Genomic DNA, 22,243 nt, shown 5'->3' on the forward strand with positions numbered 1-22,243 from the left:
ACTTGTCACGTGATGAGCCAGTAAATTACGCCATTGCTTGGATTAGTTTTTGCCTGCATTACAATTAGTGATAGACTTAGCTGTCAATATTTACAGTTATATCGAATTCCAGTTGCCCAAAACTTCTTAAAAAACGCTTAGAAACTGAAATCTCTGGCCATACAATAGATTATATTTCTATTTTGCTTCAAGTCGCTTGATTAGTTTTGCCTGCATTACAATTAGTGATAGACTTAGCTGTCAATATATACAGTTATATCGAATTCCAGTTGCCCAAAACTTCTTAAAAAACGCTTAGAAACTGAAATCTCTGGCCATACAATAGATTAAATTTCTATTTTGCTTCAATTCGTTACTCTGTCATACTTTAAGGTTAACGACGATGTAACATGGCCACTCTCTTACTCTAACCAAGTTATTTCAAGTTTGTAAATTAATTTTACACATTGGATGGATAAAACCTACGGATCTTTTTCCAAAAGTCACTGGATGTGAACAGAGAGCCAAAAGAATGGCCAGCACGGGGGTCGAACCCGCAACCTTGGCGTTATTAGCACCACACTCTAACCGATTGAGCTACCTGGCCACTTTTGCTCCATATCTACTCGCTTTTAATGAACTTGCGCTAATTTTGAGCCAGCTACTGACCTCTCAAAGCTTGATCTGTCCACAGTGAAAGGTAAAATACGTTGAAAGTTGACTAATTCTTAAAGAGCCCATCAAAAGCATAGGAACCAATCTTAAATGAGAATTGACAAGCTTTTTTTATATTATGAGCAATATGTTGCCACCAACCACTCTAACTTGTCAAGTGATGAGCCAGTAAATTACGCCATTGCTTGGATTAGTTTTTGACTGCATTACAATTAGTGATAGACTTAGCTGTCAATATTTACAGTTATATCGAATTCCAGTTGCCCAAAACTTCTTAAAAAACGCTTAGAAACTGAAATCTCTGGCCATACAATAGATTATATTTCTTTTTTGCCTCAATTCTTTACTCTGTCATACTTGAACGTTAACGACGATGTAACATGGCCACTCTCTTACTCTAACCAAGTTATTTCAAGTTTGTAAATTAATTTTACACATTGGATGAATAAAACTTACGGATCTTTTTCCAAAAGTCACTGGATGTGAACAGAAAGCCAAAGGAATGGCCAGCACGGGGGTCGAACCCGCAACCTTGGCGTTATTAGCACCACACTCTAACCGATTGAGCTAACCGGCCACTTTTGCCCCATATCTACTCTCTTTTAATGATCTTCCTCTAATTTTGAGCCAGCTACTGACCTCTCAAAGCTTGATCTGTCCACAGTGAAAGGTAAAATACGTTGAAAGTTGACTAATTCTTAGAGAGCCCATCAAAAGCATAGGAACCAATCTTAAATGAGAATTGACAAGCTTTTTTTATATTATGAGCAATATGTTGCCACCAACCACTCTAACTTGTCACGTGATGAGACAGTAAATTACGCCATTGCTTGGATTAGTTATTGCCTGCATTACAATTAGTGATAGACTTAGCTGTCAATATTTACAGTTATATCGAATTCCAGTTGCCCAAAACTTCTTAAAAAACGCTTAGAAACTGAAATCTCTGGCCATACAATAGATTATATTTCTATTTTGCTTCAAGTCGCTTGGATTAGTTTTGCCTGTATTACAATTAGTGATAGACTTAGCTGTCAATATTTACAGTTATATCGAATTCCAGTTGCCCAAAACTTCTTAAAAAACGCTTAGAAACTGAAATCTCTGGCCATACAATAGATTATATTTCTATTTTGCTTCAATTCGTTACTCTGTCATACTTTAAGGTTAACGACGATGTAACATGGCCACTCTCTTACTCTAACCAAGTTATTTCAAGTTTGTAAATTAATTTTACACATTGGATGGATAAAACCTACGGATCTTTTTCCAAAAGTCACTGGATGTGAACAGAAAGCCAAAGGAATGGCCAGCACGGGGGTCGAACCCGCAACCTTGGCGTTATTAGCACCACGCTCTAACCGATTGAGCTAATCGGCCACTTTTCCCCCTTATCTACTCTCTTTTAAGAACTTGCTCTAATTTTGAGCCAGCTACTGACCTCTCAAAGCTTGACCTGTCCACAGTGAAAGGTAAAATACGTTGAAAGTTGACTAATTCTTAGAGAGCCCATCAAAAGCATAGGAACCAATCTTAAATGAGAATTGACAAGCTTTTTTTATATTATCAGCAATATGTTACCACCAACCACTCTAACTTGTCACGTGATGATCCAGTAAATTACGCCATTGCTTGGATTAGTTTTTGCCTGCATTACAATTAGTGATAGACTTAGCTGTCAATATTTACAGTTATATCGAATTCCAGTTGCCCAAAACTTCTTAAAAAACGCTTAGAAACTGAAATCTCTGGCCATACAATAGATTATATTTCTATTTTGCTTCAATTCGTTACTCTGTCATACTTTAAGGTTAACGACGATGTAACATGGCCACTCTCTTACTCTAACCAAGTTATTTCAAGTTTGTAAATTAATTTTACACATTGGATGGATAAAACCTACGGATCTTTTTCCAAAAGTCACTGGATGTGAACAGAAAGCCAAAGGAATGGCCAGCACGGGGGTCGAACCCGCAACCTTGGCGTTATTAGCACCACGCTCTAACCGATTGAGCTAACCGGCCACTTTTCCCCCTTATCTACTCTCTTTTTAATGAACTTGCTCTAATTTTGAGCCAGCTACTGACCTCTCAAAGCTTGACCTGTCCACAGTGAAAGGTAAAATACGTTGAAAGTTGACTAATTCTTAGAGAGCCCATCAAAAGCATAGGAACCAATCTTAAATGAGAATTGACAAGCTTTTTTTATATTATCAGCAATATGTTGCCACCAACCACTCTAACTTGTCACGTGATGAGCCAGTAAATTACGCCATTGCTTGGATTAGTTTTTGCCTGCATTACAATTAGTGATAGACTTAGCTGTCAATATTTACAGTTATATCGAATTCCAGTTGCCCAAAACTTCTTAAAAAACGCTTAGAAACTGAAATCTCTGGCCATACAATAGATTATATTTCTATTTTGCTTCAATTCGTTACTCTGTCATACTTTAAGGTTAACGACGATGTAACATGGCCACTCTCTTACTCTAACCAAGTTATTTCAAGTTTGTAAATTAATTTTACACATTGGATGGATAAAACCTACGGATCTTTTTCCAAAAGTCACTGGACGTGAACAGAAAGCCAAAGGAATGGCCAGCACGGGGGTCGAACCCGCAACCTTGGCGTTATTAGCACCACGCTCTAACCGATTGAGCTAACCGGCCACTTTTCCTCCTTATCTACTCTCTTTTAATGAACTTGCTCTAATTTTGAGCCAGCTACTGACCTCTCAAAGCTTGACCTGTCCACAGTGAAAGGTAAAATACGTTGAAAGTTGACTAATTCTTAGAGAGCCCATCAAAAGCATAGGAACCAATCTTAAATGAGAATTGACAAGCTTTTTTTATATTATCAGCAATATGTTGCCACCAACCACTCTAACTTGTCACGTGATGAGCCAGTAAATTACGCCATTGCTTGGATTAGTTTTTGCCTGCATTACAATTAGTAATAGACATAGCTGTCAATATTTACAGTTATATCGAATTCCAGTTGCCCAAAACTTCTTAAAAAACGCTTAGAAACTGAAATCTCTGGCCATACAATAGATTATATTTCTATTTTGCTTCAATTCGTTACTCTGTCATACTTTAAGGTTAACGACGATGTAACATGGCCACTCTCTTACTCTAACCAAGATATTTCAAGTTTGTAAATTAATTTTACACATTGGATGGATAAAACCTACGGATCTTTTTCCAAAAGTCACTGGATGTGAACAGAAAGCCGAAGGAATGGCCAGCACGGGGGTCGAACCCGCAACCTTGGCGTTATTAGCACCACGCTCCAACCGATTGAGCTAACCGGCCACTTTTGCTCCATATCTACTCTCTTTTAATGAACATGCTCTAATTTTGAGCCAGCTACTGACCTCTCAAAGCTTGATCTGTCCACAGTGAAAGGTAAAATACGTTGAAAGTTGACTAATTCTTAGAGAGCCCATCAAAAGCATAGGAACCAATCTTAAATGAGAATTGACAAGCTTTTTTTATATTATGAGCAATATGTTGCCACCAACCACTCTAACTTGTCACGTGATGAGCCAGTAAATTACGCCATTGCTTGGATTAGTTTTTGCCTGCATTACAATTAGTGATAGACTTAGCTGTCAATATTTACAGTTATATCGAATTCCAGTTGCCCAAAACTTCTTAAAAAACGCTTAGAAACTGAAATCTCTGGCCATACAATAGATTATATTTATATTTTGCTTCAAGTCGCTTGGATTAGTTTTGCCTGTATTACAATTAGTGATAGACTTAGCTGTCAATATTTACAGTTATATCGAATTCCAGTTGCCCAAAACTTCTTAAAAAACGCTTAGAAACTGAAATCTCTGGCCATACAATAGATTATATTTCTATTTTGCTTCAATTCGTTACTCTGTCATACTTTAAGGTTAACGACGATGTAACATGGCCACTCTCTTACTCTAACCAAGTTATTTCAAGTTTGTAAATTAATTTTACACATTGGATGGATAAAACCTACGGATCTTTTTCCAAAAGTCACTGGATGTGAACAGAAAGCCAAAGGAATGGCCAGTACGGAGGTCGAACCCGCAACCTTGGCTTTATTAGCACCACACTCTAACCGAATGAGCTAACCGGCCACTTTTGCCCCATATCTACTTTATTTTAATGAACTTGCTCTAATTTTGAGCCATCTACTGACCTCTCAAAGCTTGATCTGTCCACAGTGAAAGGTAAAATACGTTGAAAGTTGACTAATTCTTAGAGAGCCCATCAAAAGCATAGGAACCAATCTTAAATGAGAATTGACAAGCTTTTTTTATATTATGAGCAATATGTTGCCAACAACCACTCTAACTTGTCACGTGATGAGCCAGTAAATTACGCCATTGCTTGGATTAGTTTTTGCCTGCATTACAATTAGTGATAGACTTAGCTGTCAATATTTACAGTTATATCGAATTCCAGTTGCCCAAAACTTCTTAAAAAACGCTTAGAAACTGAAATCTCTGGCCATACAATAGATTATATTTCTATTTTGCTTCAAGTCGCTTGATTAGTTTTGCCTGCATTACAATTAGTGATAGACTTAGCTGTCAATATATACAGTTATATCGAATTCCAGTTGCCCAAAACTTCTTAAAAAACGCTTAGAAACTGAAATCTCTGGCCATACAATAGATTAAATTTCTATTTTGCTTCAATTCGTTACTCTGTCATACTTTAAGGTTAACGACGATGTAACATGGCCACTCTCTTACTCTAACCAAGTTATTTCAAGTTTGTAAATTAATTTTACACATTGGATGGATAAAACCTACGGATCTTTTTCCAAAAGTCACTGGATGTGAACAGAGAGCCAAAAGAATGGCCAGCACGGGGGTCGAACCCGCAACCTTGGCGTTATTAGCACCACACTCTAACCGATTGAGCTACCTGGCCACTTTTGCTCCATATCTACTCTCTTTTAATGAACTTGCGCTAATTTTGAGCCAGCTACTGACCTCTCAAAGCTTGATCTGTCCACAGTGAAAGGTAAAATACGTTGAAAGTTGACTAATTCTTAAAGAGCCCATCAAAAGCATAGGAACCAATCTTAAATGAGAATTGACAAGCTTTTTTTATATTATGAGCAATATGTTGCCACCAACCACTCTAACTTGTCAAGTGATGAGCCAGTAAATTACGCCATTGCTTGGATTAGTTTTTGACTGCATTACAATTAGTGATAGACTTAGCTGTCAATATTTACAGTTATATCGAATTCCAGTTGCCCAAAACTTCTTAAAAAACGCTTAGAAACTGAAATCTCTGGCCATACAATAGATTATATTTCTTTTTTGCCTCAATTCTTTACTCTGTCATACTTGAACGTTAACGACGATGTAACATGGCCACTCTCTTACTCTAACCAAGTTATTTCAAGTTTGTAAATTAATTTTACACATTGGATGAATAAAACTTACGGATCTTTTTCCAAAAGTCACTGGATGTGAACAGAAAGCCAAAGGAATGGCCAGCACGGGGGTCGAACCCGCAACCTTGGCGTTATTAGCACCACACTCTAACCGATTGAGCTAACCGGCCACTTTTGCCCCATATCTACTCTCTTTTAATGATCTTCCTCTAATTTTGAGCCAGCTACTGACCTCTCAAAGCTTGATCTGTCCACAGTGAAAGGTAAAATACGTTGAAAGTTGACTAATTCTTAGAGAGCCCATCAAAAGCATAGGAACCAATCTTAAATGAGAATTGACAAGCTTTTTTTATATTATGAGCAATATGTTGCCACCAACCACTCTAACTTGTCACGTGATGAGCCAGTAAATTACGCCATTGCTTGGATTAGTTTTTGCCTGCATTACAATTAGTGATAGACTTAGCTGTCAATATTTACAGTTATATCGAATTCCAGTTGCCCAAAACTTCTTAAAAAACGCTTAGAAACTGAAATCTCTGGCCATACAATAGATTATATTTCTATTTTGCTTCAATTCGTTACTCTGTCATACTTTAAGGTTAACGACGATGTAACATGGCCACTCTCTTACTCTAACCAAGTTATTTCAAGTCTGTAAATTAATTTTACACATTGGATGGATAAAACCTACGGATCTTTTTCCAAAAGTCAGTGGATGTGAACAGAAAGCCAAAGGAATGGCCAGCACGGGGGTCGAACCCGCAACCTTGGCGTTATTAGCACCACGCTCTAACCGATTGAGCTAACCGGACACTTTTGCCCCATATCTACTCTGTTTTAATGAACTTGCTCTAATTTTGAGCCAGCTACTGACCTCTCAAAGCTTGATCTGTCCACAGTGAAAGGTAAAATACGTTGAAAGTTGACTAAATCTTAGAGAGCCCATTAAAAGCATAGGAACCAATCTTAAATGAGAATTGACAAGCTTTTTTTATATTATCAGCAATATGTTGCCACCAACCACTCTAACTTGTCACGGGATGAGCCAGTAAATTACGCCATTGCTTGGATTAGTTTTTGCCTGCATTACAATTAGTGATAGACTTAGCTGTCAATATTTACAGTTATATTGAATTCCAGTTGCCCAAAAGTTCTTAAAAAACGCTTAGAAACTGAAATCTCTGGCCATACAATAGATTATATTTCTATTTTGCTTCAAGTCGCTTGGATTAGTTTTGCCTGTATTACAATTAGTGATAGACTTAGCTGTCAATATTTACAGTTATATCGAATTCCAGTTGCCCAAAACTTCTAAAAAAACGCTTAGAAACTGAAATCTCTGGCCATACAACAGATTATATTTCTATTTTGCTTCAATTCCTTACTCTGTCATACTTTAAGGTTAACGACGATGTAACATGGCCACTCTCTTACTCTAACCAAGTTATTTCAAGTTTGTAAATTAATTTTACACATTGGATGGATAAAACCTACGGATCTTTTTCCAAAAGTCACTGGACGTGAACAGAAAGCCAAGGGAATGGTCAGCACGGGGGTCAAACCCGCAACCTTGGCGCTATTAGCACCACGCTCTAACCGATTGAGCTAACCGGCCACTTTTGCCTCATACCTACTCTGTTTTAATGAACTTGCTCTAATTTTGAGCCAGCTACTGACCTCTCAAAGCTTGATCTGTCCACAGTGAAAGGTAAAATACGTTGAAAGTTGACTAATTCTTAGAGAGCCCATCAAAAGCATAGGAACCAATCTTAAATCAGAATTGACAAGCTTTTTTTATATTATCAGCAATATGTTACCACCAACCACTCTAACTTGTCACGTGATGAGCCAGTAAATTACGCCATTGCTTGGATTAGTTTTTGCCTGCATTACAATTAGTGATAGACTTAGCTGTCAATATTTACAGTTATATCGAATTCCAGTTGCCCAAAACTTCTTAAAAAACGCTTAGAAACTGAAATCTCTGGCCATACAATAGATTATATTTCTATTTTGCTTCAATTCGTTACTCTGTCATACTTTAAGGTTAACGACGATGTAACATGGCCACTCTCTTACTCTAACCAAGTTATTTCAAGTTTGTAAATTAATTTTACACATTGGATGGATAAAACCTACGGATCTTTTTCCAAAAGTCACTGGATGTGAACAGAAAGCCAAAGGAATGGCCAGTACGGAGGTCGAACTCGCAACCTTGGCTTTATTAGCACCACACTCTAACCGAATGAGCTAACCGGCCACTTTTGCCCCATATCTACTCTATTTTAATGAACTTGCTCTAATTTTGAGCCAGCTACTGACCTCTCAAAGCTTGATCTGTCCACAGTGAAAGGTAAAATACGTTGAAAGTTGACTAATTCTTAGAGAGCCCATCAAAAGCATAGGAACCAATCTTAAATGAGAATTGACAAGCTTTTTTTATATTATGAGCAATATGTTGCCACCAACCACTCTAACTTGTCACGTGATGAGCCAGTAAATTACGCCATTGCTTGGATTAGTTTTTGCCTGCATTACAATTAGTGATAGACTTAGCTGTCAATATTTACAGTTATATCGAATTCCAGTTGCCCAAAACTTCTTAAAAAACGCTTAGAAACTGAAATCTCTGGCCATACAATAGATTATATTTCTATTTTGCTTCAAGTCGCTTGATTAGTTTTGCCTGCATTACAATTAGTGATAGACTTAGCTGTCAATATATACAGTTATATCGAATTCCAGTTGCCCAAAACTTCTTAAAAAACGCTTAGAAACTGAAATCTCTGGCCATACAATAGATTATATTTCTATTTTGCTTCAATTCGTTACTCTGTCATACTTTAAGGTTAACGACGATGTAACAGGGCCACTCTCTTACTCTAACCAAGTTATTTCAAGTTTGTAAATTAATTTTACACATTGGATGGATAAAACCTACGGATCTTTTTCCAAAAGTCACTGCATGTGAACAGAGAGCCAAAGGATTGGCCAGCACGGGGGTCGAACCCGCAATCTTGGTGTTATTAGCACCACGCTCTAACCGATTGAGCTAACTGGCCACTTTTGCTCCATATCTACTCTCTTTTAATGAACTTGCTCTAATTTTGAGCCAGCTACTGACCTCTCAAAGCTTGATCTGTCCACAGTGAAAGGTAAAATACGTTGAAAGTTGACTAATTCTTAAAGAGCCCATCAAAAGCATAGGAACCAATCTTAAATGAGAATTGACAAGCTTTTTTTATATTATGAGCAATATGTTGCCACCAACCACTCTAACTTGTCACGTGATGAGCCAGTAAATTATGCCATTGCTTGGATTAGTTTTTGCCTGCATTACAATTAGTGATAGACTTAGCTGTCAATATTTACAGTTATATCGAATTCCAGTTGCCCAAAACTTCTTAAAAAACGCTTAGAAACTGAAATCTCTGGCCATACAATAGATTATATTTCTATTTTGCTTCAAGTCGCTTGGATTAGTTTTGCCTGCATTACAATTAGTGATAGACTTAGCTGTCAATATTTACAGTTATATCGAATTCCAGTTGCCCAAATATTCTTAAAAAACGCTTAGAAACTGAATACTATGGCCATACAATAGATTATATTTCTATTTTGCTTCAATTCGTTACTCTGTCATACTTTAAGGTTAACGACGATGTAACATGGCCACTCTCTTACCCTAACCAAGTTATTTCAAGTTTGTAAATTAATTTTACACATTGGATGGATAAAACCTACGGATCTTTTTCCAAAAGTCACTGGATGTGAACAGAAAGCCAAAGGAATGGCCAGCACGGGGGTCGAACCCGCAACCTTGGCGTTATTAGCACCACGCTCTAACCGATTGAGCTAACCGGCCACTTTTGCCCCATATCTACTTTGTTTTAATGAACTTGCTCTAATTTTGAGCCAGCTACTGACCTCTCAAAGCTTGATCTGTCCACAGTGAAAGGTAAAATACGTTGAAAGTTGACTAATTCTTAAAAAGCCCATTAAAAGCATAGGAACCAATCTTAAATGAGAATTGACAAGCTTTTTTTATATTATGAGCAATATGTTGCCACCAACCACTCTAACTTGTCACGTGATGAGCCAGTAAATTATGCCATTGCTTGGATTAGTTTTTGCCTGCATTACAATTAGTGATAGACTTAGCTGTCAATATTTACAGTTATATCGAATTCCAGTTGCCCAAAACTTCTTAAAAAACGCTTAGAAACTGAAATCTCTGGCCATACAATAGATTATATTTCTATTTTGCTTCAAGTCGCTTGGATTAGTTTTGCCTGCATTACAATTAGTGATAGACTTAGCTGTCAATATTTACAGTTATATCGAATTCCAGTTGCCCAAATCTTCTTAAAAAACGCTTAGAAACTGAATACTATGGCCATACAATAGATTATATTTCTATTTTGCTTCAATTCGTTACTCTGTCATACTTTAAGGTTAACGACGATGTAACATGGCCACTCTCTTACTCTAATCAAGTTATTTCAAGTTTGTAAATTAATTTTACACATTGGATGGATAAAACCTACGGATCTTTTTCCAAAAGTCACTGGATGTGAACAGAAAGCCAAAGGAATGGCCAGCACGGGGGTCGAACCCGCAACCTTGGCGTTTTTAGCACCACGCTCTAACCGATTGAGCTAACCGGCCACTTTTGCCCCATATCTACTTTGTTTTAATGAACTTGCTCTAATTTTGAGCCAGCTACTGACCTCTCAAAGCTTGATCTGTCCACAGTGAAAGGTAAAATACGTTGAAAGTTGACTAATTCTTAGAGAGCCCATTAAAAGCATAGGAACCAATCTTAAATGAGAATTGACAAGCTTTTTTTATATTATGAGCAATATGTTGCCACCAACCACTCTAACTTGTCACGTGATGAGCCAGTAAATTACGCCATTGCTTGGATTAGTTTTTGCCTGCATTACAATTAGTGATATACTTAGCTGTCAATATTTACAGTTATATCGAATTCCAGTTGCCCAAAACTTCTTAAAAAACACTTAGAAACTGAAATCTCTGGCCATACAATAGATTATATTTCTATTTTGCTTCAAGTTGCTTGTATTAGTTTTGCCTGCATTACAATTAGTGATAGACTTAGCTGTCAATATTTACAGTTATATCAAATTCCAGTTGCCCAAAACTTCTTAAAAAACGCGTAGAAACTGAAATCTCTGGCCATACAATAGATTATATTTCTATTTTGCTTCAATTCGTTACTCTGTCATACTTTAAGGTTAACGATGATGTAACATGGCCACTCTCTTACTCTAACCAAGTTATTTCAAGTTTGTAAATTAATTTTACACATTGGATGGATAAAACCTACGGATCTTTTTCAAAAAGTCACTGGATGTGAATAGAAAGCCAAAGGAATGGCCAGCACAGGGGTCGAACCCGCAACCTTGGCGTTATTAGCACCACGCTCTAACCGATTGAGCTAACCGGCCACTTTTGCCCCATATCTACTCTCTTTTAATGATCTTGCTCTAATTTTGAGCCAGCTACTGACCTCTCAAAGCTTGATCTGTCCACAGTGAAAGGTAAAATACGTTGAAAGTTGACTAATTCTTAGAGAGCCCATCAAAAGCATAGGAACCAATCTTAAATGAGAATTGACAAGCTTTTTTTATATTATGAGCAATATGTTGCCACCAACCACTCTAACTTGTCACGTGATGAGCCAGTAAATTACGCCATTGCTTGGATTAGTTTTTGACTGCATTTCAATTAGTGATAGACTAAGCTGTCAATATTTACAGTTATATCGAATTCCAGTTGCCCAAAACTTCTTAAAAAACGCTTAGAAACTGAAATCTCTGGCCATACAATAGATTATATTTCTATTTTGCCTCAATTCTTTACTCTGTCATACTTTAACGTTAACGACGATGTAACATGGCCACTCTCTTACTCTAACCAAGTTATTTCAAGTTTGTAAATTAATTTTACACATTGGATGAATAAAACTTACGGATCTTTTTCCAAAAGTCACTGGATGTGAACAGAAAGCCAAAGGAATGGCCAGCATGGGGGTCGAACCCGCAACCTTGGCGTTATTAGCACCACACTCTAACCGATTGAGCTAACCGGCCACTTTTGCCCCATAACTACTCTCTTTTAATGATCTTGCTCTAATTTTGAGCCAGCTACTGACCTTTCAAAGCTTGATCTGTCCACAGTGAAAGGTAAAATACGTTGAAAGTTGACTAATTCTTAGAGAGCCCATCAAAAGCATAGGAACCAATCTTAAATGAGAATTGACAAGCTTTTTTTATATTATGAGCAATATGTTGCCACCAACCACTCTAACTTGTCACGTGATGAGCCAGTAAATTACGCCATTGCTTGGATTAGTTTTTGCCTGCATTACAATTAGTGAAAGACTTAGCTGTCAATATTTACAGTTATATCGAATTCCAGTTGCCCAAAACTTCTTAAAAAACGCTTAGAAACTGAAATCTCTGGTTATACAATAAATTATATTTCTATTTTGCTTCAATTCGTTACTCTGTCATACTTTAAGGTTAACGAAGATGTAACATGGCCACTCTCCTACTCTAACCAAGTTATTTCAAGTTTGTAAATTAATTTTACACATTGAATGGATAAAACCTACGGATCGTTTTCCAAAAGTCACTGGAAGTGAATAGAAAGCCAAAGGAATGGCGAGCACGGGGGTAGAACCCGCAACCTTTCTTTTAATGATCTTGCTCTAATTTTGAGCCAGCTACTGACCTCTTGATCTGTCCACAGTGAAAGGTAGAATACGTTGAAAGTTGACTAATTCTTAGAGAGCCCATCAAAAGCATAGGAACCAATCTTACATGAGAATTGACAAGCTTTTTTTATATTATGAGCAATATGTTGCCACCAACCACTCTAACTTGTCACGTGATGAGCCAGTAAATTACGCCATTGCTTGGATTAGTTTTTGCCTGCATTACAATTAGTGATAGACTTAGCTGTCAATATTTACAGTTATATCGAATTCCAGTTGCCCAAAACTTCTTAAAAAACACTTAGAAACTGAAATCTCTGGCCATAAATTAGATTATTTTTCTATTTTGCTTCAAGTCGCTTGGATTAGTTTTGCCTGCATTACAAATAGTGATAGACTTAGCTGTCAATATTTACAGTTATATCGAATTCCAGTTGCCCAAAACTTCTTAAAAAACGCTTAGAAACTGAAATCTCTGGCCATACAATAGAATATATTTCTATTTTGCTTTAATTCGTTACTCTGTCATACTTTTTGGTTAACGACGATGTAACATGGCCACTCTCTTACTCTAACCAAGTTATTTCAAGTTTGTAAATTAATTTTACACATTGGATGGATAAAACCTACGGATCTTTTTCCAAAAGTCACTGGATGTGAACAGAAAGCCAAAGGAATGGCCAGCACGGGGGTCGAACCCGCAACCTTGGCGTTATTAGCAACACGCTCTAACCGATTGAGCTAACCGGCCACTTTTGCCCCATATCTACTCTCTTTTAATGAACTTGCTCTAATTTTGAGCCAGCTACTGACCTCTCAAAGCTTGATCTGTCCACAGTGAAAGGTAAAATACGTTAAAAGTTGACTAATTCTTAGAGAGCCCATCAAAAACATAGGAACCAATCTTAAGTGAGAATTGACAAGCTTTTTTTATATTATGAGCAATATGTTGCCACAAACCACTCTAACTTGTCACGTGATGAGCCAGTAAATTACGCCATTGCTTGGATTAGTTTTTGACTGCATTACAATTAGTGATAGACTTAGCTGTCAATATTTACAGTTATATCGAATTCCAGTTGCCCAAAACTTCTTAAAAAACGTTTAGAAACTGAAATCTCTGGCCATACAATAGATTATATTTCTATTTTGCTTCAATTCGTTACTCTGTCATACTTTATGGTTAACGAAGATATAATATGGCCACTCTCTTACTCTAACCAAGTTATTTCAAGTTTGTAAATTAATTTTACACATTGGATGGATAAAACCTAAGGATCTTTTTCCAAAAGTCACTGGATGTGAATAGAAAGCCAAAGGAATGGGCAGCACGGGGGTCGAACCCGCAACCTTGGCATTATTAGCACCACGCTCTAACCAATTTAACTAACTGGCCACTTTTGCCCCATATCTACTCTCTTTTAATGAACTTGCTCTAATTTTGAGCCAGCTACTGACCTTTCAAAGCTTGATCTGTCCACAGTGAAAGGTAAAATACGTTGAAAGTTGACTAATTCTTAGAGAGCCCATCAAAAGCATAGGAACCAATCTTAAATGAGAATTGACAAGCTTTTTTTATATGATGAGCAATATGTTGCCACCAACCACTCTAACTTGTCGCGTGATGAGCCAGTAAATTACGTCATTGCTTGGATTAGTTTTTGCCTGCATTACAATTAGTGATAGACTTAGCTGTCAATATTTACAGTTATATCGAAATCCAGTTGCCCAAAACTTCTTAAAAAACGCTTAGAAACTGAAATCTCTGGCCATACAATAGATTATATTTCTATTTTGCTTCAAGTTGCTTGGATTAGTTTTGCCTGCATTACAATTAGTGATAGACTTAGCTGTCAATATTTACAGTTATATCGAATTCCAGTTGCCCAAAACTTCTTAAAAAACGCTTAGAAACTGAAATCTCTGGCCATACAATAGAATATATTTCTATTTTGCTTTAATACGTTACTCTGTCATACTTTAAGGTTAACGACGATGTACCATGGCCACTCTCTCACTCTAACCAAGTTATTTCAAGTTTGTAAATTAATTTTACACATTGGATGGATAAAACCTACGGATCTTTTTCCAAAAGTCACTGGATGTGAACAGAAAGCCAAAGGAATGGCCAGCACGGGGGTTGAACCATCAACCTTGGCGTTATTAGCAACACGCTCTAACCGATTGAGCTAACCGGCCACTTTTGCCCCATATCTACTCTCTTTTAATGAACTTGCTCTAATTTTGAGCCAGCTACTGACCTCTCAAAGCTTGATCTGTCCACAGTGAAAGGTAAAATACGTTGAAAGTTGACTAATTCTTAGAGAGCCCATCAAAAGCATAGGAACCAATCTTAAGTGAGAATTGACAAGCTTTTTTTATATTATGAGCAATATGTTGCCACCAACCACTCTAACTTGTCACGTGATGAGCCAGTAAATTACGCAATTGCTTGGATTAGTTTTTGACTGCATTACAATTAGTGATAGACTTAGCTGTCAATATTTACAGTTATATCGAATTCCAGTTGCCCAAAACTTCTTAAAAAACGCTTTGAAACTGAAATCTCTGGCCATACAATAGATTATATTTCTATTTTGCTTCAATTCGTTACTCTGTCATACTTTATGGTTAACGACGATGTAACATGGCCACTCTCTTACTCTAACCAAGTTATTTCAAGTTTGTAAATTAATTTTACACATTGGATGGATAAAACCTACGGATCTTTTTCCAAAAGTTACTGGATGTGAACAGAAAGCCAAAGGAATGGCCAGCACGAGGGTCGAACCCGCAACCTTGGCGTTATTAGCACCACACTCTAACCGATTAAGCTAACCGGCCACTTTTGCCCCATATCTACTCTCTTTTAATGAACTTGCTCTAATTTTGAGCCAGCTACTGACCTCTCAAAGCTTGATCTGTCCACAGTGAAAGGTAAAATACATTGAAAGTTGACTAATTCTTAGAGAGCCCATCAAAAGCATAGGAACCAATCTTAAATGAGAATTGACAAGCTTTTTTTATATTATGAGCAATATGTTGCCACCAACCACTCTAACTTGTCACGTGATGAGCCAGTAAATTACGCCATTGCTTGGATTAGTTTTTGCCTGCATTACAATTAGTGATTGACTTAGCTGTCAATATTTACAGTTATATCGAATTCCAGTTGCCCAAAACTTCTTAAAAAACGCTTAGAAACTGAAATCTCTGGCCATACAATAGATTATATTTCTATTTTGCTTCAAGTTGCTTGGATTAGTTTTGCCTGCATTACAATTAGTGATAGACTTAGCTGTTAATATTTACAGTTATATCGTATTCCAGTTGCCCAAAACTTCTTAAAAAACGCTTAGAAACTGAAATCTCTGGCCTTACATTAGATTATATTTCTATTTTGCTTCAATTCGTTACTCTGTCATACTTTAAGGTTAACGACAATGTAACATGGCCACTCTCTTACTCTAACCAAGTTATTTCAAGTTTGTAAATTAATTTTACACATTGGATGGATAAAACCTACGGATCTTTTTCCAAAAGTCACTGGATGTGAACAGAAAGCCAAAAGAATGGCCGGCACGGGGGTCGAACCCGCAACCTTGGCGTTATTAGCAACACGCTCTAACCGATTGAGCTAACCGGCCACTTTTGCCCCATATCTACTCTCTTTTAATGAACTTGCTCTAATTTTGAGCCAGCTACTGACCTCTCAAAGCTTGATCTGTCCACAGTGAAAGGTAAAATACGTTAAAAGTTGACTAATTCTTAGAGAGCCCATCAAAAACATAGGAACCAATCTTAAGTGAGAATTGACAAGCTTTTTTTATATTATGAGCAATATGTTGCCACCAACCACTCTAACTTGTCACGTGATGAGCCAGTAAATTATGCCATTGCTTGGATTAGTTTTTGACTGCATTACAATTAGTGATAGACTTAGCTGTCAATATTTACAGTTATATCGAATTCCAGTTGCCCAAAACTTCTTAAAAAACGTTTAGAAACTGAAATCTCTGGCCATACAATAGATTATATTTCTATTTTGCTTCAATTCGTTACTCTGTCATACTTTATGGTTAACGAGGATGTAACATGGCCACTCTCTTACTCTAACCAAGTTATTTCAAGTTTGTAAATTAATTTTACACATTGGATGGATAAAACCTACGGATCTTTTTCCAAAAGTCACTGGATGTGAATAGAAAGCCAAAGGAATGGGCAGCACGGGGGTCGAACCCGCAACCTTGGCGTTATTAGCACCACGCTCTAACCAATTGAGCTAACCGGCCACTTTTGTCCCGTATCTACTCTCTTTTAATGAACTTGCTCTAATTTTGAGCCAGCTACTGACCTTTCAAAGCTTGATCTGTCCACAGTGAAAGGTAAAATACGTTGAAAGTTGACTAATTCTTAGAGAGCCCATCAAAAGCATAGGAACCAATCTTAAATGAGAATTGACAAGCTTTTTTTATATGATGAGCAATATGTTGCCACCAACCACTCTAACTTGTCACGTGATGAGCCAGTAAATTACGCCATTGCTTGGATTAGTTTTTGCCTGCATTACAATTAGTGATAGACTTAGCTGTCAATATTTACAGTTATATCGAAATCCAGTTGCCCAAAACTTCTTAAAAAACGCTTAGAAACTGAAATCTCTGGCCATACAATAGATTATATTTCTATTTTGCTTCATGTTGCTTGGATTAGTTTTGCCTGCATTACAATTAGTGATAGACTTAGCTGTCAATATTTACAGTTATATCGAATTCCAGTTGCCCAAAACTTCTTAAAAAACGCTTAGAAACTGAAATCTCTGGCCATACAATAGAATATATTTCTATTTTGCTTTAATTCGTTACTCTGTCATACTTTAAGGTTAACGACGATGTAACATGGCCACTCTCTTACTCTAACCAAGTTATTTCAAGTTTGTAAATTAATTTTACACATTGGATGGATAAAACCTACGGATCTTTTTCCAAAAGTCACTGGATGTGAACAGAAAGCCAAAGGAATGGCCAGCACGGGGGTCGAACCCGCAACCTTAGCGTTATTAGCAACACGCTCTAACCGATTGAGCTAACCAGCCACTTTTGCCCCATATCTACTCTCTTTTAATGACCTTGCTCTAATTTTGAGCCAGCTACTGACCTCTCAAAGCTTGATCTGTCCACAGTGAAAGGTAAAATACGTTGAAAGTTGACTAATTCTTAGAGAGCCCATCAAAAGCATAGGAACCAATCTTAAGTGAGAATTGACAAGCTTTTTTTATATTAGGAGCAATATGTTGCCACCAACCACTCTAACTTGTCACGTGATGAGCCAGTAAATTACGCCATTGCTTGGATTAGTTTTTGACTGCATTACAATTAGTGATAGACTTAGCTGTCAATATTTACAGTTATATCGAATTCCAGTTGCCCAAAACTTCTTAAAAAACGCTTTGAAACTGAAATCTCTGGCCATACAATAGATTATATTTCTATTTTGCTTCAATTAGTTACTCTGTCATACTTTATGGTTAACGACGATGTAACATGGCCACTCTCTTACTCTAACCAAGTTATTTCAAGTTTGTTAATTAATTTTACACATTGGATGGATAAAACCTACGGATCTTTTTCCAAAAGTCACTGGATGTGAACAGAAAGCCAAAGGAATGGCCAGCACGAGGGTCGAACCCGCAACCTTGGCGTTATTAGCACCACGCTCTAACTGATTAAGCTAACTGGCCACTTTTGCCCCATATCTACTCTCTTTTAATGAACTTGCTCTAATTTTGAGCCAGCTACTGACCTCTCAAAGCTTGATCTGTCCACAGTTAAGGGTAAAATACGTTGAAAGTTGACTAATTCTTGGAGAGCCCATCAAAAGCATAAGAACCAATCTTAAATGAGAATTGACAAGCTTTTTTTATATTATGAGCAATATGTTGCCACCAACCACTCTAACTTGTCACGTGATGAGCCAGTAAATTACGCCATTGCTTGGATTAGTTTTTGCCTGCATTACAATTAGTGATAGACTTAGCTGTCAATATTTACAGTTATATCGAATTCCAGTTGCCCAAAACTTCTTAAAAAACGCTTAGACACTGAAATCTCTGGCCATACAATAGATTATATTTCTATTTTGCTTCAAGTTGCTTGGATTAGTTTTGCCTGCATTACAATTAGTGATAGACTTAGCTGTCAATATTTACAGTTATATCGAATTCCAGTTGCCCAAAACTTCTTAAAAAACGCTTAGAAACTGAAATCTCTGGCCATACAATAGATTATATTTCTATTTTGCCTCAATTCGTTACTCTGTCATACTTTAAGGTTAACGACGATGTAACATGGCCACTCTCTTACTCTAACCAAGTTATTTCAAGTTTGTAAATTAATTTTACACATTAGATGGATAAAACCTACTGATCTTTTTCCAAAAGTCACTGGATGTGAACAGAAAGCCATAGGAATAGCCAGCACGGGGGTCGAACCCGCAACCTTGGCGTTATTAGCACCATGCTCTAACCGATTGAGCTAACCGGCCACTTTTGCCCCATATCTACTCTCTTTTAATGAACTTGCTCTAATTTTGAGCCAGCTACTGACCTCTCAAAGCTTGATCTGTTCACAGTGAAAGGTAAAATACGTTGAAAGTTTACTAATTCTTAGAGAGCCCATCAAAAGCATAGGAACCAATCTTAAATGAGAATTGAAAGCTTTTTTTATATTATGAGCAATATGTTGCCACCAACCACTCTAACTTGTCACGTGATGAGCCAGTAAATTACGCCATTGCTTGGATTAGTTTTTGCCTGCATTACAATTAGTGATAGACTTAGATGTCAATATTTACAGTTATATCGAATTCCAGTTGCCCAAAACTTCTTAAAAAATGCTTAGAAACTGAAATCTCTGGCCATACAATAGTTTATATTTCTATTTTGCTTCTATTCGTTACTCTGTCATACTTTAAGGTTAACGACGATGTAACATGGCCACTCTCTTACTCTACCCAAGTTATTTCAAGTTTGTAAATTAATTTTACACATTGGATGGATAAAACCTACGGATCTTTTTCCAAAAGTCACTGAATGTGAACAGAAAGCCAAAGGAATGGCCAGCACGAGGGTCGAACCCGCAACCTTGGCATTGTTAGCACCACGATCTAACCGATTGAGCTAACCGGCCACTTTTGCCCCATATCTACTCTCTTTTAATGAACTTGCTCTAATTTTGAGCCAGCTACTGACCTCTCAAAGCTTGATCTGTCTACAGTGAAAGGTAAAATACATTGAAAGTTGACTAATTCTTAGAGAGCCCATCAAAAGCATAGGAACCAATCTTAAATGAGAATTGACAAGCTTTTTTTATATTATGAGCAATATGTTGCCACCAACCACTCTAACTTGTCACGTGATGAGCCAGTAAATTACGCCATTGCTTGGATTAGTTTTTGCCTGCATTGCAATTAGTGATAGACTTAGCTGTCAATATTTACAGTTATATCGAATTCCAGTTGCCCAAAACTTCTTAAAAAACGCTTAGAAACTGAAATCTCTGGCCATACAATAGATTATATTTCTATTTTGCTTCAAGTTGCTTGGATTAGTTTTGCCTGCATTACAATTAGTGATAGACTTAGCTGTCAATATTTACAGTTATATCGAATTCCAGTTGCCCAAAACTTCTTAAAAAACGCTTAGAAACTGAAATCTCTGGCCATACAATAGATTATATTTCTATTTTGCTTTAATTCGTTACTCTGTCATACTTTAAGGTTAACGACGATGTAACATGGCCACTCTCTTACTCTAACCAAGTTATTTCAATATTGTAAATTAATTTTACACATTGGATGGATAAAACCTACGGATCTTTTTCCAAAAGTCACTGGATGTGAACAGAAAGCCACAGTGAAAGCGGCCACTTTTGCCCCATATCTACTCTCTTTTAATGAACTTGCTCTAATTTTGAGCCAGCTACTGAACTCTCAAAGCTTGATCTGTCCACAGTGAAAGGTAAAATACGTTGAAAGTTGACCAATTCTTAGAGAGCCCATCAAAAGCATAAGAACCAATCTTAAATGAGAATTGACAAGCTTTTTTTATATTATGAGCAATATGTTGCCACCAACCACTCTAAGTTGTCACGTGATGAGCCAGTAAATTACGCCATTGCTTGGATTAGTTTTTGCCTGCATTACAATTAGTGATAGAATTAGCTGTCAATATTTACAGTTATATCGAATTCCATTTGCCCAAAACTTCTTAAAAAACGCTTAGAAACTGAAATCTCTGGCCATACAATAGATTATATTTCTATTTTGCTTCAATTCGTTACTCTGTCATACTTTAAGGTTAACGACAATGTAACATGGCCACTCTCTTACTCTAACTAAGTTATTTCAAGTTTGTAAATTAATTTTACACATTGGATGGATAAAACCTACGGATCTTTTTCCAAAAGTCACTGGATGTGAACAGAAAGCCAAAGGAATGGCCACCATGAGGGTCGAACCCGCAACCTTGGCGTTATTAGCACCACGCTCTAACCGATTGAGCTAACCGGCCACTTTTGCCCCATATCTACTCTCTTTTAATGAACTTGCTCTAATTTTGAGCCAGCTACTGACCTCTCAAAGCTTGATCTGTCCACAGTGAAAGGTAAAATACGTTGAAAGTTGAATAAATCTTAGAGAGTTCATCAAAAGGAAAGGAACCAATCTTAAATGAGAATTGACAAGCTTTTTTTATATTATGAGCCACCAACCACTCTAACTTGCCACGTGATGAGCCAGTAAATTACGGCATTGCTTGGAATAGTTTTTGCCTGCATTACAATTAGTGATAGACTTAGCTGTCAATATTTACAGTTATATCGAATTCCAGTTGCCCAAAACTTCTTAAAAAATGCTTAGACACTGAAATCTCTGGCCATACAATAGATTATATTTCTATTTTGCTTCAATTCGTTACTCTGTCATACTTTAAGGTTAACGACGATGTAACATGGCCACTCTCTTACTCTAACCAAGTTATTTCAAGTTTGTAAATTAATTTTACACATTGGATGGATAAAACCTACGGATCATTTTCCAAAAGTCACTGGATGTGAACAGAAAGCCAAAGGAATGGCCAGCACGGGGGTTGAACCCGCAACTTTGGCGTTATTAGCACCACGCTCTGACTGATTGAGCTAACCGGCCACTTTTGCCCCATATCTACTCTCTTTTAATGAACTTGCTCTAATTTTGAGCCAGCTACTGACCTCTCAAAGCTTGATCTGTCCACAGTGAAAGGTAAAATATGTTTAAAGTTGACTAATTCTTAGAGAGCCCATAAAAAGCATAGGAACCAATCTTAAATGAGAATTGACAAGCTTTTTTTATATTATGAGCAATATGTTGCCACCAACCACTCTAACTTGTCACGTGATGAGCCAGTAAATTAC

General features: G+C 37.0%; 10 non-coding genes across 10 annotated transcripts; all 10 read right to left on the reverse strand.

Moving 5' to 3' along the window:
- Positions 1-512: 512 nt before the first annotated feature.
- TRNAI-AAU (transfer RNA isoleucine (anticodon AAU)) lies at positions 513-586 on the reverse strand. Its single transcript has one exon. It is a non-coding gene; the product is annotated as a tRNA-Ile (tRNA).
- Positions 587-1,157: 571 nt separating this feature from the next.
- On the reverse strand, positions 1,158-1,231 carry TRNAI-AAU (transfer RNA isoleucine (anticodon AAU)). Its single transcript has one exon. It is a non-coding gene; the product is annotated as a tRNA-Ile (tRNA).
- Positions 1,232-2,604: 1,373 nt separating this feature from the next.
- On the reverse strand, positions 2,605-2,678 carry TRNAI-AAU (transfer RNA isoleucine (anticodon AAU)). Its single transcript has one exon. It is a non-coding gene; the product is annotated as a tRNA-Ile (tRNA).
- A 572-nt stretch (positions 2,679-3,250) lies between these two features.
- Positions 3,251-3,324, reverse strand: TRNAI-AAU (transfer RNA isoleucine (anticodon AAU)). Its single transcript has one exon. It is a non-coding gene; the product is annotated as a tRNA-Ile (tRNA).
- Positions 3,325-5,500: 2,176 nt separating this feature from the next.
- On the reverse strand, positions 5,501-5,574 carry TRNAI-AAU (transfer RNA isoleucine (anticodon AAU)). Its single transcript has one exon. It is a non-coding gene; the product is annotated as a tRNA-Ile (tRNA).
- A 571-nt stretch (positions 5,575-6,145) lies between these two features.
- TRNAI-AAU (transfer RNA isoleucine (anticodon AAU)) lies at positions 6,146-6,219 on the reverse strand. The gene has a single exon. It is a non-coding gene; the product is annotated as a tRNA-Ile (tRNA).
- Positions 6,220-9,843: 3,624 nt separating this feature from the next.
- Positions 9,844-9,917, reverse strand: TRNAI-AAU (transfer RNA isoleucine (anticodon AAU)). The gene has a single exon. It is a non-coding gene; the product is annotated as a tRNA-Ile (tRNA).
- A 729-nt stretch (positions 9,918-10,646) lies between these two features.
- Positions 10,647-10,720, reverse strand: TRNAF-AAA (transfer RNA phenylalanine (anticodon AAA)). Its single transcript has one exon. It is a non-coding gene; the product is annotated as a tRNA-Phe (tRNA).
- Positions 10,721-11,449: 729 nt separating this feature from the next.
- Positions 11,450-11,523, reverse strand: TRNAI-AAU (transfer RNA isoleucine (anticodon AAU)). The gene has a single exon. It is a non-coding gene; the product is annotated as a tRNA-Ile (tRNA).
- A 7,740-nt stretch (positions 11,524-19,263) lies between these two features.
- Positions 19,264-19,337, reverse strand: TRNAI-AAU (transfer RNA isoleucine (anticodon AAU)). Its single transcript has one exon. It is a non-coding gene; the product is annotated as a tRNA-Ile (tRNA).
- Positions 19,338-22,243: the final 2,906 nt, after the last annotated feature.

This window comes from Anomaloglossus baeobatrachus, chromosome 4, assembly GCF_048569485.1.
Source record: "Anomaloglossus baeobatrachus isolate aAnoBae1 chromosome 4, aAnoBae1.hap1, whole genome shotgun sequence".
NCBI lineage: Eukaryota > Metazoa > Chordata > Amphibia > Anura > Aromobatidae > Anomaloglossus > Anomaloglossus baeobatrachus.